This window comes from Rattus norvegicus, chromosome 15 (genome assembly GCF_036323735.1).
Source record: "Rattus norvegicus strain BN/NHsdMcwi chromosome 15, GRCr8, whole genome shotgun sequence".
NCBI lineage: Eukaryota > Metazoa > Chordata > Mammalia > Rodentia > Muridae > Rattus > Rattus norvegicus.
Window position 1 is genome coordinate 35,256,256 of NC_086033.1, and position 5,640 is coordinate 35,261,895.

The following is a 5,640-nucleotide window of genomic DNA, read 5'->3' on the forward strand; positions in this document are numbered from 1 at the left end:
GATCTGAAGATTGCTGTGACACATGGAGATGCAGGGTTTGGAGTTTGCAGATTGGATTTTGGTCTTGCTTTGGTCCACTATTTCCTCACTAGAACATTTTGGAATAGAAATGTATATCCTGTCATGTTGGAGGTATGTGATGTGCGTTTGGATTTTGATTTTTTATAGCAGTACAGTTACGTCATTGGATGAAAACCAAAACAGATGTTGAACTTTCATAGACTTTTAACATTTGTTAGAGTTTTATATGGTTTAGGGACCTAAAATATGGACCGCTTTCCGGATTTGCATGTCATCCTTGGGCAGGGGCCACGTTAATTTTCTCTCTATCGTATGTGCTGCCAAAGCGAGCACAGACCAAAACTCTTTTTTTTTTTTTTTGGTTCTTTTTTTTCGGAGCTGGGGACCGAACCCAGGGCCTTGAGCTTCCTAGGCAAGCGCTCTACCACTGAGCTAAATCCCCAACCCAAGACCAAAACTCTTAATTGGTAATCCAGCCCCAATTAATTGTTGTCCTTTACAAGACTACGTGGTCATGGTGTCTCTTCACAACAATGGAAACCCTAACCAAGACAAGAGGTTTGTTCTGTTATCATCACCATAAGAAGCATAGAATTCCAGCAGTGATGATGTTGGAGAAGGAGCTCAGACTTCTACAACTGCATCCCCAGGAGGAAGGAGACTGTGTGCTCAACTGGACAGGTGTTGAGCATACCCACAGTGACATACTGCCTCCAATAACCCCACATATTATCTAATTAACAGTAACCTCCTAAGAGTGCTACTTCCTCTAAGACAATGAGTCAAACACACGAGTGGCTGGGGTCTCTTTGAATTCCTACGATCGCAGGTTATTCACAGCCCCCATAGGCTTGTAGCAGTTCCGTTATGCAGAAATGCATTCCTTCCGACTTCTAAACGCCTCTTATGTTAAAACAGTGTCCATCCTGATTAAAAGTCCAAGGTCTATCCTAAGACTCAGGCCATCTCATAAGAATTATCCCCGTTGAATCAAAATCAAATTGCACACCACATACTTCCAGCATATAATGACCTTGGATACGCGTCACTATTCAAATGTGAGGAGGGGCATTTTGGGGAAATAATGAAGCAAAACAAGATTGAAAACCAGTGGGGCAAATGGCAGAACCTGCATCTCCCTTTGTGCTGTCAATGCACTGCTCAGATCTCCCTCTCCCTCAGACTGCAGTGCACTTCTCTCGGGGTCAGGTTGAGCTCCCAGGTTTAAGCTTGCCTTGACACTTAGCCCAAGGCTCTGCGTCTCTAATGTCATAGTGTCCCCAGAGCAATCCATGCTTTATCTTCACAGCTTCATACTACAGCTTTTCTAGGCCTCTGGGCACTGACACCCCTGCCTTACATCTGACCTCAGTGGGTTTCTTTAGGAGCAGAGGGAGATTCTGTAACCCCTTCCTTCTATTCTTGATTCTAAATCCAGATCCCAAACTCTGAAGCATCCAGGTTCTCCTGTATGCTGGGGCTGGAACCATGGCATACTTGGGCAATTACATCTTCACCAGCTTTCGATTTACCATGGTTTCCTTCACAACCTACGTTTGCCTCTCCTGGAATTGACCAGGCTGATCTTGTACTCAGAGCTGGGCTTGCTTCTGTCTCCTGAGTGATAGAATTTTCTTCTTCAAAGATCTCTAGCCTCACAAAACTGATAAAATGCTGTAGGCATTAAGAGAACTTACTGAAATGATTTACAGCCTGGAGTTGACCTAACTCAACAATCAGCATATGTCAGAGGGACTATCAAGAATTTAGTTGTTGCTCAGTCCCAGGAAGTTAGGTGTTTCAGACGGTCTTGTGGATAAGATGGAATCCTGAAGAAGTCGGATCCAAGAGATGGACTGTTCAGAGCAAGTAAGTAGAGAAGAAAGGACGGCTCCTCTTCCCAGGGGAATTATGTGGTCCTCCAATGGATGGTAGAATCTGGATCAAAGCGGTATGCAATGACACAATTGGAAACAAGTTGTTCTTAGAATTTATCCATTCCCAGCCTGACTGCCTTGAAGGCGGTGATCTCTTTACCTCTGTGCTCTGGGATGAAAAGTGTGAATCTTTCATGGTCCTAAGACTTTCATGGTCATCATGCCTCATGGCCATGATCAGAGCTTGTGTCTTTCAGTTTCAAGATCTTGAACACAAGTGTGTCCTCCAAATTTGCAATGTTGTTCCATTCATTCCAGATACAGTCACTTTGACAACTGAGAATAGCCATCACAGGAATAAAGGCCAGAACTACCATACTTAAACCTAAACGGCTCAATAATTCCTTTTCATGAACTGGAAGTGTAGCTGGGTGGGGTCTACCTAGACATCATCACAGCTTTTATCCCACTTATTAATCTGTTTATCTCCATAAACATAGGGCTTTCCCCACATTCTCCTGCTTCTTGTCCCATCCCTCGTCAATCTCTCCTCTTTGTCTTTTTCCTTACTCAGTTTGCTTCTTTTTATCAAAACAATTTCATAAGAATGAAAAGTGGCAACCACATAACACAGTCTAGACTGCTGTTGTAAGATTTCCTCTGAAAATGCAGTTAATGTAAACCTCTTCAATTTAGCCTCAGGCAATTCTCACAACAGTTCCAAAACCAATCACATTCCTTGCCAAAATATTACATGAATGACCTCTAGGCAACATACTCATATTCTACTCCTCGGCAGACTCTTGTGCCAGGGTCCTACAGTTCAGTCACTCTCAGCAACACAGTCTTCTATGGTCTTATACTATGATTCATTAAGCAGCTTTTAATTCATGCTAATTCTTTCCTAATACAATGTCCCAAAGTCCAAGGGCCTCCAAAAAATCAAGGCCGGGTCTATCACAACAATACCTAGTCCCTGGTAGCAATTTGTATCTAAAGAAGGCTTTCTACGTCTGTGAGCAGATACTATGGCTAAGGCGACTGTGATAAAGGAAAACATTTCACTGGGACTGGCTTACAGCTATTCCACTATCACCATGGTGGAAATCAAGGTACAATACAGAGACACTTTACTGAAGAAGGGGCTGAGAGATCTACATCTTGAACTCCAGGCAGCAGAAAGGCACTGTGGACAACATGTGACAGAGCTTGAACATAGGATAGTTCAAAGCCCGCCCTGCCTCTCAGGGACACATTTCGTCCAACATGAACACATATTATCCAGATAGACCACTGCTTCGAATAGTACAAGTTCTGTGGGCCAAGCAGGCAAATTTGAGTCTGTGGAGGCCTTCCCTACTCCCATCACCTCAATTCCTGTTCAAGACCATCATTTATGTTGTCCCTCGGTTTCCTTCCCATTAAAGTCAAAGCAGGAGCAATGACTTCCATCATATCTTCAAGATGAGTGGTTTCTAACCTCCATATCTGGAAGTGTTTCATGCAATTCCTCAGGGTTTTGTAAGCCCCAACCATAAAATTGCTATCCTCGAGACTTCATAAAAGTTTTCTTCCTAATACAAAAAACCAGAAGGCAGATATCTGATATTTTTGATAGACTTAGGTGATTCCTATGTCATGTTAGCTCCATTAACTCCAACCACATCACAGCCAATAATGAACAATCTCTCCTCTACCCACAGTAAGTGGATGCACTTTCCAGTGAGTATGACATGTGCAGGCAATAGAGAATTTTCTTTTTCTGTGTCCTTCATATAGACTTGTAGCAGGGAATGTGACCCTGACGAGAGGCTACTTTTACCACCTCTAAAGATCAGGGAAAAGTATATTTTCCCATCTCAGAGATCTGTACCAGAAGTAGAACATCTGACTTCAAGTGATTAAGCTAAACTCCTCAGAAGGATGCCTAGGACTTTGAGATTTAGTTAATTCTAGATATAATCAAGTTGAAGGAAATCACAATATCTTTTGGGAGCTGTGTCCTTAAACCCTCCATTATTGATGTTAATATTATAGTTAGAGTTAGGTATGCCTGGGTTCATTAAGAGGTCAGGACGATGGAATATCCCCAGCCAGCTGCAGAAGACTAATACAAATCTGTTGGTCAGGATGCCTAATGATATGACAAACTTGTGGCTTTTCTGAGAAACCAACATCTTCTTCATGTCAACCAATTGCCTGAGGTGTTGAAGTCAGATGATTTCCTGAGCACAAGAGCACAGTGTCTTTGGCCTGTGTAAATGTTTCCCGATTCCCCTCTCCCTCTGTTATCTCTGATATGGTATAAATTCCACCTTGGGAAAAAATAAAAATTTTCTCCTTGATCAGACCCTTCTCTAGGCCTCCTTCTTTGTGTCTCTTGTCCCCATTCTCTCCTAGGTGGTCCCCAACCTCGGCTGACTGACCTTTAGGACCGGGAACACTGGTGCCCAATGTGGAGCCCTGGAAAATTTTTGGAGGGGAAGGAGGAACAAAAATAGGATTAGGGGCCGTGAGGTCTGGGGAGGAGGAAGGTACAGGCTCTTTTAACAATTTTATGCTAAATATAATCCCTGTATCAGAACCTGATTGAAGAATTCTAAGGCCCCAAGTATATCCATGTGTCCAATCCTGGTTTTGACCCTCATAGGTAAAGTTAATATTTAGGGGAATGCACCAACACCTTGTTTTAGAATTAGAACCGTCACAACGGGAATCTGGGACACGCATAGTAGTAGGACGGGAGGTATTATATATCAAACAACACAGTGCATTAGGTGATAAAATTCTTAAGAGCAGGGGAAAGTGGCCAGGCAAGAAAGCTAGGGGGTGGCCCAGTGAGAGCTGGAGGAACAAGCAGATCAGGTGACAAATAGCGTTCAGTCACACAGCTACACTAGGACGCTTTCTTGGGATGAAAAGGGCAGTGCAAATAAGGAGCACAAGCTTTGTGCCTGTGAAACAAGAAGGCGAGAGGAGGGGCAGCTGGAAATATCAATCTGACTGACAATCATATCACCTCAGGTTGAAAGACCCTCACTCAAGTCTCAGGATAGCGCACTCCAGGAAACTCGAGAGACTTTCTTGATGCAAAAGCAAGAGGCAGTTTAATGACGGAGCTCCGGGCCAACATGTGTCTCACGCAGGAGATAGAGGAGTCGACCCCGAAGCTCAGAAATCAGGGGTTTATATAGGAAAAGTTAGGGAGTTTGGCGCGATTACACATAATTGACTGATTCAAGCAGTGGCGGGCTAATTTTGGCCCTCGATTACATCAGCGAGTAGTACCTGTAAGTTAACATTCCAGCGACGTGGTAGGGCAGTTTATTTTGGTTAGTAGGCAGTCAACTTAACCTCAGAGAGGTAGGGAGGAAGGGGAGAGTGGGCGATTCCAGATGGTCCACGGCCTTGTGGAGATTGTTTATCCCTTATGGTCAGCTATTTTTTCTGATGACTTGGCAGCCTTATATCAGGCATGTCCAGGCATGTTCAGGCCTACCTCTTTCTGTTTCTTTCCATTTCCTGCTTGAGTATAGATTTTGTGCTTTTTAACTACAGGTACTTAAATTTTAACTCCTTCAAGGTCAGGATTGATTTTCAAAATAAACAATAACTGGTTCCTTATTAAATCTAAAGTGATGTAACTGTTCAAGGTGCAATGGCAAATGCACTATGTATATAAAACCAGGCCACGATTAAACCTACCGTGATATAACAATCCCTCTTCCTTCTGTAAATGAGT

The 5,640-nt window shown here is 43.2% G+C and overlaps 1 pseudogene; it reads right to left on the minus strand.

The window, feature by feature from the left end:
- Window positions 1-261: 261 nt before the first annotated feature.
- LOC120097196 (U6 spliceosomal RNA) lies at window positions 262-354 on the minus strand (annotated as a pseudogene).
- Window positions 355-5,640: the final 5,286 nt, after the last annotated feature.